Raw genomic sequence first — 14,505 nt, 5'->3', positions numbered from 1 at the left:
CACACGCAGTTCTCATGGTTAAGGGCACGTTTTACAACCTCCAGGCTACTGATGTTTGGGGCTGAATGACTCTTTGTTGTGAGCAACGTTCCTGTGCACTGCGCGATGTTCTACAGGGAAGCTGGCCCCTACTTGCTGGCCACACCCGCCCTCGCACCCCGTTGCCATTGTGACAACTAAAAATGTCTCCAGACATTGCTGAATGTCTCCTTGCCACCCAGCTGCCAGATTTAGCAAGTAAAAATACAGGGTGTGCAGTTCAATTCGGATTTCAGGTAAACAACTCCTAATGTTTTCGTCTACACATGGATGGACCTGTATGCCATCGTAGAACGCATTTGCTATTTATTTGAACTTCAGATTTAAGCGAGTGTCTGTGTTTCATCTGGCAACCCTTCTTAGGAGCCAACATGGCCTGGCTCGAGAACTACTAGGTTTATGTATTTCCACTCGGAGAGAGCAAAGGAATCAATCTCCCATTGCAACACGGCCGCTTCAGCAAGAGGAACGGTGAAGATGTACAATGGCCAACAAGCATGTGACAAAAATGCTCAACAAATGAAAACCGCAATGAGATACCACTCGACACCCCCTCGCATGGGTAGAATCAAATAGACGGATAATACTAAATGTTGGCAAGGAGGCGGGGCTGTTTGGAGAGCTGTCTCCAGACAAATTCTGCTCTTGGCCCTGCAGCAGACATTTCTCTGGGTGAACGAAGTGATGAGAGTTTGCTTTCCTGATATGGAGGCAAAAATATCCTGAGAACAAAACACAAACTAATGTTTTATAAAACCTCCATGGGCGTGGCAGATTCTCATTGCACTCTCTGCATCGGATTTTCCTTGCTTCCATCCATCATGCATGCTATTTAAATAGTGGTTTTTTGAGCCTCTGTTTCTGCAGTGTTTTTGTTGTGAAGAGTAAACGATAATGAACGTAAAGCACCCAGCACAGAGCCCGGATGCAAATAAAAGGTGGGTCAGTAGAGGTCAAGGACAGTTGTCCCTACGGCTGGGAATTCTCTGTGGCCATCGCGGATGGGCTCAACCTTCCATGAAAGACAATCGCAAACCAGTGAGGTTTGATCTGTACCATGTTTCATATATTTTACATGAAGGTGGATTGAAATAAGCTTTAACACTTTTTGAGAGTTTTGCCTTCCCCATGTTCAGCTCTGGGCCTCCCCTGGGAAGGGTGAGGGGAGGGTAAGAGGCATGACAGTACGTGGTCTAATGTTTATATTGTTAAAGGTCAGACCTGAGTCTGACCCAAGTGTGAAACATTTCCCCCTTTAGTTACTTCTTTCAAATGTATGTCCTTAAAGCGTTTCCCACAATTCTCCTCGGCCCTGTATTAATCAGTTACCACTTGCAAGATTAATGATCTTGTCTCGACTGGCATTAGCCGAAGCAGAGTTGCACATCATCAAAACAGCGTGAGAGATAATGTATTTAAAAAAATGCTAACTCTAAGGCTAGAGTGAATTCATGCTATTTAAAAAGCTGCAAGCCACTTTTTAATTGTAAAATAGCAGCAAGCCTTGTTAAAAACAAGAACAGTGTACAAATAAGAAAAATTATTAAAATCTACAGTTTCACTTCGTGTGGTTTTCTCAGCACAGTACAACAAACAAAGACGTTTTTGCTGGAGGCTTCCCTATCCATCCCTGTCTAGACTGTTTGCAGGAGACGGAGGCCTGGGGGCCCACTTGAACTTGCAGAACTCTTCTAGCGATTCGGGCTTAAATGACTTCTATAGCTGAAGACAGGAGGAAGCAAAGAGACAGGGAAAAGGGTGTGACACCAAGTGTGTGTCCTCATGATTCCAAAATGCATTTATTCAGTGCAGGATAATTTATCAAAAACAATCCTTTACACTTAATCTTACTAAGCTTCTACAGTGTTCAAGGCCCGAGGTGATCCTGGGTAAGTAAAGAAGCCTGTGGATTACATTCATTTTTTTTTTTCCTAATTGGTTGGGCTGCCATCGTATACCTAGCGGACTAAGAGAACAGAAGGTAAAGAGGGAGTCGGGTAATTTTCCATCGATAGCAATTCTAATAACTTGAAAACTAGCTCTTCAAAACGGAAAACGTGAAAGATTTTGAGCAAGGGTTTATTCTTCCGTTTGGATGTTCTCCAAACAGAAATGATATAAGAACAGCAGTATTTGCAGTGATCTCTTCTGTGGTAAGCAATTCCAGTTTATTTTACGTAGTAGCTGGTCCTGTCTAACACTAACAGTAGAAAAGCATGAGGAGAGTATCGCATCGCATCCCGCCTTGAGGCAGGTGGAAGTCTGAATCACCCAGAACAGATGTCCTTTCTCACCTGAAAGATCTCAGGGAGGAATACACAGCTTAAGTAGATGAGCAAGAGGTTTCCAACAGGAATTTACTTCAATTCTAACCCATCCTTCAATCTTGCCTGACTCCCCAAATGACCCGGATTTATGATGTTATCCACACAACTAAGTTAAGGGAGGGAAAACAGGAACATGGACAGTCAGACTTCAAGCTTTCTGTTGCTAAAAATGACATTCCAAAATGACACAATGCTGCATATCAAACTTATTTAATTTTTTAAAAAATTTTAAAAATTCGAAACCTGGCTGGCGTAGCTCAGTGGATTGAGCGTGGGCTTCGAACCAAAGCGTCGCAGGTTCGATTCCCAGTCAGGGCACATGCCTGGGTTGCAGGCCATGGCCCCCAGCAACCACATATTCATGTTTCTCTCTCTCTCTCTTTCTCCTTCCCTTCCCTCTATAAAAATAAATAAATACAAATCTTTAAAAAAAGAGAAATATAATTTTTAAAAAATTAAAAAAATTCCAATTTATGTAGGGTGGTTTTGCTTCAGGTTCTCCATGGCTAGTTTTTATTATGCTTCTCTTAGATGACCAATTTTCACCCTTTTTCATCTCACAGAATGCATAAACTAATTACTAAAATTCTGTGGGGCACCAAATAATGTTATTTTTTTGCTGATATGACAAATAAAATGGGTACAATTTTGAGTCATTCGTACAGGACGGTTGTCACTTTTGATATGTTGACTGTTGTCATGTTTTAAAAATCCACACCTGAGGACATTCTTTCAATGCTTTTAGAGAGAGAGGAAGGGAGAGAGAGAAACATCCATGCGAGAGAGAAGCATCAGCTGGTTGCTTCCAAATGTTCCAGGACTGGGGATCGTGCGCGCTTGGCCCCAGACCAGGGATTGGGAATTGAACCCACAACCTAGAATGTGAGCAGTAATCAAACCTGCAACCTTTTGGTTACCAGATGACACTCCAACTAAGCTGAGCCACACAGGCCAGGGCTGCTATTCTCATTTTTGAATTTGACAGTCTAAGGCCAAAGTGTCAGTGCCCTTGACTCAACAGTCAGGTATAGCATGTTTTAAAAATTCTTGGGGCACAGCAGTTGAAAATCGCTGTCTTAGGTGATACGGTAATGCTAATATGGCTGATTGCTTGTATACTACCCAATGTATAAATATAACAGGTATATCATTTAATAATACTTAAGTATATTAATATTTAATTTCTAAAGTGCTTTTTAGCATATACGGAACCTCTCCATATTTTATTCATTTAATCCTCAGCAGCCTTCTAAGGTATGTCTGACAACCCAAGCTGTGCAGATAAAGAAAGTTAAAAGACTCAGCCCAATCACTCAGCTGGAGAGCCTCAGCGCTGCCCTAATCCGGTGAGAAAAGAGGGAGGACAGGGAATATATACAATGCAGTCACTTTAACCAGGCTGCTAAAATGATGAACACGATGAAGGTTGAGGCATGAGGAGAGACTCCATTCTCGCTCTAGCTGGCCTGGGGGCGCACACTGTGAACCTCCCGGCTCTGCGTCAATGCCCGGATGTACACCTGCACCTGCAGGCGGCCCTCTGGTTATCACTGATGACCTCACTACCCCAGCCACCTGGGAGCCCCCAAAAACTCACGCGCTCACCCACCTGACCTGCACTAGCCAGCCCACAGGACTGACCAGACCCCCTGGCGCCCGACACCTGACTGATGACCCTCCTGGACCAGTCCCAGGGCTAAGAGTGCAGGGCCCAGCCTTCCCAAAAACGCACTGTGCACAATACGATCTCTTAACTCCCCTTTCTTCTTGGGAACACTTCTGGGTTTGGGCCTAGCCGTGGTGCCAGTTTGCAAACTCCACGACCCTTGCCTAAGTCTCTCATTTATTCCTAGCAGAGCCTCTAGACTCTTTGTGAGTTCATTCGACACGAGGGCGTAGCAAACTAGCCCCCTGGGGGCTAAATTCAGGCAGTCACGTGTTTATGTATCACTCTCAAGCTATGAATGGTTTTAACATGATGAAATGGGTTTTAAAAATAAAAAAGAATATTCTATGACGTAAAAATTATACGTAATTCTATTTTGGTGTCCATGAATAGCGTTGTGTTAGAATGCAGCATGCCCGTTTATGTATGTCTGATCTCGATCTGCTTTTGTTCTACAATGGCAGGGTTGACTTATTGAGAAAAGACACCATAGAGCCCTGGAACACTAAAATATTTACGATTTGGCCCGTAACAGAAAGTGTTGATTAATTCCTGTTATAGTCCAACCTTAAACAGTACCTTTGGATGCCTGGTACTGGATGGGAATACGGAAAACAATAATAAAAAGATCGCTCTTCGAAACATGGCATTGACCTTATCATTTTTGCAAACATGCAGTCAGACCCACGAGCGGGCTTCACAAATACAGTCATGAACTTTTGAAGATAAGAGAGCACAGGGTACACAGTGCCTATTGTCACTGGGTGTTCCCAAATGTTATAGACACGTATTAATTATTTAAAGCCTTAAAAAAGAAACATATCAATGCAATTTCATCAATATTTCAGGAAACATAATGGAATTTTTAGTATGTAAATCTATTTATTGGAACTTTTATTTTTTAAGATTTTATTTATTTATTTTTAGCGAGGGAAGGGAGGAAGAGAGAGAGAGAGAGAGAGAGAGAGAGAGAGAGAGAGAAACATTAATGTGCAGTTGCTGGGGGTCATGGCCTGCAACCCAGGCATGTGCCCTGGCTGGGAATCGAACCTGCAACACTTTGGTTCCCAGCCTGCACTCAATCTACTGAGCTACGCCAGCCAGGGTAAGGAACTTTTTTAAAAAAACTGAATTTATTGAGTGCCATTGGTTCACAGAACCATACAGGTTTGAAGTGTACGACTCAATAAAACATCATCTACACACCGCATCATGCATCCATCGTCCCAAGCAAAGTCTCTCTCCGTCTGCATTCCCCACCCCCGCTTTCCCCTCCTCCACCTACTCCCCGGTCCCCTTTCCCTCTGGCTATCACCACCCTGCTGTCTGTGTCTATGTGTTACATACAATATATGTGGGGTTTTATGCTTAATCCCTTTACCTTGTTTCATTCGATCCCCCCACCCCCATCCCCTGTGACACCTGTCAGTCTGTTCCATGTATCTCTTGGCTTCTTTGTGAGTGTTATTTTATAGGGATAATTAAGTACGCACATTTTAGTAACCTTAACCCTCTCCCCACCTCTCACCGTATTCCACTGGCTGCTTCTGAGTTGCCCCTCGTCTTACACTCTCTTCTCAGAAAAATTTTATTTGCCCCCATTTGCCCTAGCAACGACACAAATAGCGCATTCAGGAAATGTGACATGACAATGGTTTTGTGGATCTGAAAGTGACTACTTGTTTCATTCTGACATGCAGGAGCTCCTGCCCTGCAACCCTGCCACGTCAGCCTCTGCCCAGGCCAGTAGCATCTTTCATCACTTTGCCCTTTGCAGATACCTTCGTGGTACAGTGTGGTGTCTGCAGTGTAGCGCAGTGTGGGGTAGGGTATCTGAGCTGCTACACGGATCATTTTACGGAAATGTAATTGTACGGAGATGTAAGCAGTGCCCTTTTGAAAAGCAGAAGTCTTTCATTTTGAAGTTCATTTTTTCTTCCTTTTTTGGTTATAACTTTTTGTGGCCTCTCTAAGAGATCTTTACCAATCTCAAGGTTACAGAGATATTCTTCTGTGTTTATTTTAGAAGCTTTATAATTTTAGCATTCACATTTAGGTCTATGATTCATCTTGACTTCACGTTTTGCACGTGATGTAAGAGCCAAAGTTCTCATTTTTCAAAATGTGTACATCTAGTGGTTGTAGTGCCATTGATTGAAGAGGCATTTTTAATTCCTGTTGTTTAGATGAAGAAACCAAGACGGCCCTGGCTGGCGTAGCTCAGTGGGTTGAGCGCGGGCTGTGAACCAAAGCATCGCAGGTTCGATTCCCAGCCAGGGCACATGCCTGGGTTGCAGGCCACGGCCCCCAGCAACCGCACATGGATGTTTCTCTCTCTCTCTCTCTGTCTCCCTCCCTTCCCTCTCTAAAAAGAAATAAATAAAATCTAAAAAAAAAAGGAAAAAAAAGAAACCAAGACTTGCAAAAGCCAAGCATTTTGCTCCAGGTACTTGCGACTCCACAATCCATGCTCGTTTTCTCCCACCAACGGCACTTTTTATATCAACTGTAAAGATGACAGAACATCACCATTTCCTCCCATGCTGCCTATCCTCTTGCTCCTAAGCAGACAAGAGTCGCACACCCCTCCCTGTCTCGCTGGTGCATTTCTCTCTCACGTGTGGCAAACCCCATTCCCATGACCAAGTCTCTAAATCTGGCTGTGACGATCTTTCAACATTTATAGAATCTTAAATTCAGTGAAAGAAAAAAAGGGAAAAAAAACCCCACTGAAGACACTGTCAGTCAAGAAAATGAGTGTCTTGATGTGAGAGATGAGGTTGGCAGATACGAATTAGACATTAACAATCTTCCACGGAGATCACGTTAACTCATACAGCTGCCAGGGACAGAACACTCAAGCAATGGGGGAGGCAGCATTCTCAGGATTTTCAGACCCTAAGATTCTGTCTGTGGATGCACGTGCTGACCCTAGGGTGGGAGAGCCTGCAGTAACAGTCAGGCCTGTCGCATAAGCAGACCCCTTGGCCCCAGTGCAATCACCCAGAGAAACGACGCAAACGAGGCCCTTGAAATTGTATGGTAGCGCAGAGTTGTTAGATGTCTGACCAGGTCATCCAGAATATGACAAGCATAGAAAGGTAATGACTCCTATAGAGAACTTATGTTCTATCTGAACTTCTGTTCTATTCCCGTAAATTCTGTAGAATTTAGGGGACCCCTGAACATACATGCTTGGACTTCATCTGAGTGACACCTCCTAGTTAAGATGGAGCGAAGGACAGAATAGCAAATTTTGCCATATATCATGCATATCATTTTTGCCCAGATTTTTGAACTGGGAAAAATAAGGATGCACATTATACACGGGTAGTACAATTTCTGTGTCTAATTCTTTTATTTATGCTTATGTGTTAAAAGTGTAACTAGAAAGCAATAAAAATACCCGTACAAAATAATACCCTGGAACACAATAATCAGTTTTGTTTCTAAATATAAGTAAATAAATAATTGAATTAAAAAATCAAAACACAAGATTTTGTTTCCTGAAAGTTTGGGCCAGAAACGTGGGTGCACGTTATACATGGCAAAATACGGTAATCCAAGCAATCAATGTTCTCATCTGTTTGTTCCTTCAAAATGAGGTCTTAAGAGCATAAGGGGGGTGAGGGAAGGGAGGGAAGCCTTCCCTAGTAGCTGTAAACTAGCAAAGCCACATCTTGGTTCCAGCAGCGTCTCCTCAGTCTCCCTGGTCTGTATGAGATCACACAGGCCGGGGAGGCCAAGGACTATACCCTTGGCCAGTGCAGTGGAGTTGCCCTGACTAGGGTTGCTTTACCATACGTGGCTTCCCATAGGCAGCTCTTGTATTCTATCCCACGCCTGAATAAACGTGGCTAATTTGTAAAACACTATCTATATTATATATCATAGGAACCTTATTTGGTGGTCATTATCCGTGTGTTCCTATGTTCTTAGCTCTAAAGACTAACATTCCTCATTGTTGTGACCAAGCGATACATTTGATTGCACGGGATTACACGTCTGCAATGAGCTTTCCCATTAGAGCTATGCTCCCTAATGGATTTCTTCTTTTCCATGCAGTTTTGTTGGCCACGCTGGTCACGAGTTCTTAGGACTCCAGTGAAAGAGCTCCAGGAATGGAGACAGAGATATTCAGGTCTCATATCGGGAAGACAAAAGCCATTTCGTTGTGTAAGAGCTTCCCATTTTGTACTCGGTTTCCCTGGTTACAGTCAATATCTTGGGTTAATGGATGCGAAGGCTTGAGACTCTTGCAATATGCTGACCTTTTTGATCGATACATTTAGCTTCAGGCAGTTATTTGCACAATCAATTTTCTATGCCTACTCTTCAGCATCCTCTCTGTCAAACGTTTGGCTGTATTAGGTTAGAGCCTTCTTTCCTCATCAATACACCAACCTGGCAGGCCAGCCTGCAAGGCATGGTTACATGAAACAATTATTTTAACCTTGGTGGCTTGAAATTTCACCAGTCATTCCCAACTCTACTCACATTTTAAACGTCTGCTCTTAAAAAGCTACCTACAGGAAAACAATGTCCTTAGGAAAACGTGGTCTAGGCAATATAGCTATTCTTAGATAAGCAAGATGTTTCATTATGGTCGAGGCTGATTGACCTATGTCTCACATAGACACATAGTGTAGGAGAAACCCTTATGAATTAATGACTAGCATGGATTTTTCTCTCACTCCCCACCCCTTTATTTCAGTGTTTGAAATCTCAACTGCTAATAGAACAGCTTATCATGATGGAAGCAGATTTTACACCCTGAAGTGTTTAACCTTGAATTTTCTCAATGCATCCTAAAATACAGCAGTTTTGGTTTCCGTGGCCTTTAAGGGCCATTGGTCGTTTTTGTTCTGGTAAAAAAAAAAAAAAAAGTACATGGATTTGGAAACTTGTAGTCTGAAGGTCTTGGACAAGCTACTTCAATTCAGAAACTATTCACTTACTCCCTTCAACTGAAGTTTTAACATCTGGAAAATATTAACTTATTCGTGACACTGCATGGAATGCCTACACAGCGTATCTTATAGAACATTAAAAATTTCACTGAGGGATGCCCTTACAATTTTGCGGATCAGTCTTTGTTACACCACCAGATGGAAAGAATGGTGGTAAACAAAGCACACCAGTTGTCACTAACGCATTTTTCTAAGTAGGAACTGATGGAATGGATCCTGCTTCGAAATACACATTGCGTTGCAAATGTTTGCCGAGTTCTTATGTCTGCTTTCCCAGGCAATTCAATGAAACACAAGTAAGATGAGAACGTAATGATCCTGTGGACATCTGAGACATTTTAATATTTTTTAAAGATTTTATTTATTTATTTATTTTTAGAGAAAAGAGAAGGGAGGGAGAAGGAGAGGGAGAGAAACATCTATGTGTGGTCGCCTCTCACACGCCCCCCTACTGGGCACTCTGGCCTGCAACCCAGGCATGTGCCCTGACTGGGAATCAAACCGGTGATCCTTTGGTTCTCAGGCCAGCACTCAATCCACTGAGCCACACCAGTCAGGGCTAATATATATATTTTTTTATCCTCACCTGAGGATATTAGAGAGAGAGGAAGGAAGAGAGAAACATTGATGTTAGAAAGAAGCGTCAATCAGTTGCCTCCTGTATGTGCCTGCACTAGGGCACCCAGACCGGGAATCGAACCCACCACCCATGTATGGGCCCTGATCGGGACTTGAGCCTGCAACTTTTCAGTTACGGGACAACGCTCCAACCAACTGAAACACACCGGCCGCGGTGAGAGTTCAGGCGTTTTAGAAACCACTGAAATGTTGTGCGTAAGATGGGAGAGATCATCAGGGCTTAAAGGTGGGTGGCAGGATATTGGGAAAATCATGGCTGGGCCCAGTCACAGAGGAACTAGCGAACGAGGAAGACAAAATGAAGGCAGAGAGCCGTTTCCTAAAAATATTCCATAGGGAAAGAATGAAATCACAGGAAAAGAGCAGATATCCAGTTCCCAGGACTACAACGAGGCAGCCAAGCAAAACAGAGTCTGTGCACTCTCTCTGACTAGAGACTTGAGTTTTCCAGAAGATGCAGCAACACAGAATGTACACTCAGATGCCGATGATTCTGTCAGCTCTTTGGGAGGCTGTTAACAACCAGTATTTGGATGGTGTTTTTTTGTTGTTTTTGTTTTTTTTTTACCTCACCCACCACGTGAAGTAGGCATTGTCTACCCATTATGGACTCAGAAAGGTGAATTGCTTTAAATGTCACTCTGAGACTGCTTGTTGCCCTACCTAATACTGATTCTTCTTCTTAGTCAAAGGGTCCTGATATTTTTCAGGGTGGTAAACCAACTAAAAGAGTATATTTCCCAGCCACCTGTGGCCAGATAACCACATTCTGGCCAATCTGAAAGCTGTTGGGTGGCACTTTCAGAAAGGCTCCTAAAAAAAGGATGGAGTTTGCCTCTTTTGCTTTCCTCCTTCTACCTTCTTCTCCCATGGAATGTGGATGTGATGGCTGGAGCTGGAGCAGTCATCTTGTGATAGTGAGGATGAAAGCCATGCATGTAAGGAAATACTGAAGCAGAGAGGACTCTGATGGTCCAGTGACTTGCTTAAGCCACCACACCAGTCTGGACTAAGTACCCCTGGACTTTTCAACAGGAGAAGATAATCCCTGGGTGCTATGCCAAATCAAGTGACTAATCAGAACTGAGTCACATAGCCAGGACTTCCATAAGCAGGACTTTGAAATATTCCAGACATCTGACTTTTTGTTCTTTCAATCTAGACAGATGCGCAGGCAGATCTTTCAAAGATGGTGTTTACATGCGGCAATAATCAAGGTCTAACACCAATCAAATAGTCTCTCAAATACTTTTGGGGGAACACAGAAGTTGCTGGTCTTACAAGAGTCATGCGGTACAAAATCGTTTTTATGTTCTTGTTTCTTGGTTTGGAGGTTGAAAAAGTTCGCACTTTCTCTTGTCTAGTTGAACATGTAAACAATTCCCTTGACTTATCTGCTGATGAGTCTCGTTGGAATTTTGCTCAGGTGGCTGCCCTGTGTGGGCTGTGTGAAATATCAGCATGGAGGAGGCCAACGCGGTCCTCTCACCCAGCCGACTAACACATGACTCACAGCATTCCAGTAAAAGTGGAGCCGGCCCGGCTGCCTAAACCTGACCCCTGAGTCATTTCCAGCAGCTGCAAGAGCCCAGTGCTGCCGCACGCATGTGTGCCGTACGCTAATCCTTTATAGACATAACTCATCCACGCCTGTGGGACGCGTGGTCTCTGAACTCTACCTTTGGAATGGGGTTGGAGGTATCAAGTTTGCAGGCTTGACACACCACTATGGGGGCTGTTTGCTTCTCTCTATGGCCCCATTCAATGCTTTATTACTTTTTTTTTTTGTATCACACGGCATTTATTTCCATACTCTTGGATGTTAAAAAGGTTCTTGGGCAGTTGAGTCACAAGGCACAAATCTGTGGTCACCTCTTCCTCTCACAGTAGCAAATTCTCAACTTGACCCTTGTTAGATGATCTCCAACAGGAATGCAGGAAGCTAATAACAGTCTCAATACCCTTATGTGATGCGCTGTCTGCTTTTATCTTTGCAGTAGGCTGTTCTCTCCCTCCATCACGTCCTTACAGTCCACAGTCCTATCTGAGTCATTAACCCTTTAACTCATTTCAGGAATATTCAGTGAGTGTTTCAATCTACAGTTTTGCAAGGCTGTTTTTTTCCTATATACATATCCACAAACATAACTAGCTACTCTTTCATATCAGCCTGCACTAATGGTACATTAGTAGCTCATGGGATTTAATAAGGATTATACAAGTTTCTGCCTATTTGTTTGTTTGTTTGTTTATTATTATCTCCAAAGGCTAAATAAAGAAAAGGCTTTTCTTTTTCTGATGTCACCTTTAAAAATTCAATCCACTAGCCCTGGCTGGCATAGCCCAGTGGATTGAGCATGGGCTGCGAACCAAAGTGTCGCAGGTTCGATTCCCAGTCAGGGCACCTGCCTGGGTTGCAGGCCATGAGCCCCCAGCAACCGCATATTGATGTTTCTTTCTCTCTCTCTATCTCTCTCCCTTCCTTCTCTAAAAATAAATAAATAAAATCTTTAAAAAATTCAATCCACTTTCTTCTTGCAACTCAAACTCTTTACCTATGACAATCTTTGTTTCATGTAATAGTTGTTCTCACAGATAGTTAAACAATTTTTCAGAAGGTCAAATAAGAGTTTTCTTCAAGGCATAAAGGTGAGAAATTGTATATGCAGACATGTCTGGTCATTAATGTTACTTGCTTCCTTGAAAATTCCAACGATCATTGTGTCCATGTTCTGAATTGTAGATATCAAGATGGCCAGAGAGAGCAGATATACTGAAGAAGGAAGCCAAAGTGTGGATGTAGCCTAGTCACCCCGGTTGCCACAAGTTCTCACACTTGAACACTTTCTCTCACCAGGTAGAGGCTAATGATGATTTTCACCTCATGGATGTAATGTGCCATGCATGTCACCATTTGATTTCATTTAAAAGAATTTTTATTTACTGAGTTTAGAGAGAGGAAGGGAGAGAGAGGGAGGGAGAGAAACATTGATTTGTGGTTCCTCTTATTTATGACCTCACTGGTTGTTCCTTGTGTGTGCCCTGACTGGGGATCAAACTCGCAACCATGGTATAGGGGGATGACACTCCAACCAACTGAGCTACCCAGCCAGGGCCAGATTTTATTATTTTCATAAGCTAGTTAGTATGCACCTTAAAAAATAGTTTAGGGCCCTGGTGGGCGTAGCTCAGTGGATTGGGTGTGGGCTTCGAGCCAAAGCATCTCAGGTTCGATTCCCAGTCAGGGCACATGCCTGAGTTGCAGGCTACGAGCCCCAGCAACCACACATTGATATCTCTCTCTCTCTCTTTCTCCCTCCCTTCCCTCTCTAAAAAATAAATAAATAAATTCTTTTTTAAAAAGTTTAGGGAAAAGAAACCATTAACCATCTTCCTTTTATCAATCAAAATAATTGGCTTGAAAATCAAATGAAACTTTCCAAGCAAATGAGTTACAACAATAGCTCTAGGATTTATGAAATACAAGTGGGCTGTTGAGAAATATGCTCTCTGGTCGATGGACTATATATCGTGCTAGCTGTTTCTTAAGGTTGCTGTTCTGAAAACAAATCTATTGCAAAAGGAATTACACTGAAATGGGGGAACAAATTTTGCATGAAGAAGTCACTAGAATTATGAATGTCAGCCTGCAATGGAAGACGTATAATTCAGAAATGGGCTTACTGAGCGGACAGACAAAGCGTGGAGTCATGGGAAGGAAGGGCAGAGGTGGGAAGCATCATTAACAAAGAGCTTCTGAATGCTATGATGAGCAACACTGACTCCTTTCACGAATCAACTTTACATTGTCTTAACGCCCCCCGTGGGGAGGGGGCAGCCCATGGGCATTTTCAGAAAATTACAAAATTTGCATTCATTTTTTTCCCAAATTACTCTTCCCCTTGCTCTTCATGGTCTCTTCCTGGCCATTCTTCTCCACATTCTCATCAAAACCAAAATGCAACTTCTTTCCAGCTCTTGACATGTCACCCGTGTACCACCTTCTGTCTTGCATGCTGACCTCTTGGTGACTCCCCATCCTTTGTGGGACACTTTTGTCACTTATTCACAGCCTACTTCACCCCAAAACATGGTGTCATCCATCCTAGCTGGCTTTGACACAGTAATCCTGGATGTACTGTCTTAGAGACCACTGTCGGGTATTTACCCTTCTGCGAACTTCCTTCCGAGAAACCACCTCTTCCAACTCTCTTGGTCCATGCCATCACCGTGACTTGCAGTGTTTGTCGTTGTTGCAGTCTTATGTTTATTTGTACATTACTTCATTTCCTGGCTTCCCCACTGGAGTGTAAAGTAAGCTTCATGGAGAGAACTGTATTTGCATTTGCCTTTTCACCGTTTGATCCCCAACACCCATGCAGTGTGTGGCCTATGGTGTGTGCTCAATAAACACTTGTTGAATTGAATGAGCGAATGCTTCGTCCAGAAGCGTGACACTAACATAGAGGCACCTTGACAATCCAGACAAATGAGAAGAAAGGCCATATAATGATATAGAATGGGTTTGGAATTTTAATTTCAAAACCAAAATAAGCAACTTATCTTGGAATCTGTAACCTCATAATGTTCAAGTACACTCAGTGGGTGACAGGTAGAAGCCCGGGTCAAACGGCAAAGCAAATATCGATCCCCCCTTTTCTGTTTTTTCTTTCAAATTTTCTCTCCCTTCCAAGGACATGGGCCTTGTCATTTCTGGAGTCTATCAAAACCTGCCTTGAGGGCAGACAGGAGGTGGCAGCAGTTGCTGGTACCTCCATGTGCACTTGATTCAAGGGCTTCCATCTTGGCTGTTTCCATGTAAGTCTTTCTTGTTCAGAATGGGCAGGTCTTTAAGACCTATGAA

The sequence above is a fragment of the Phyllostomus discolor genome, chromosome X (assembly GCF_004126475.2).
Source record: "Phyllostomus discolor isolate MPI-MPIP mPhyDis1 chromosome X, mPhyDis1.pri.v3, whole genome shotgun sequence".
NCBI lineage: Eukaryota > Metazoa > Chordata > Mammalia > Chiroptera > Phyllostomidae > Phyllostomus > Phyllostomus discolor.
This window is presented reverse-complemented; position numbering follows the sequence as displayed.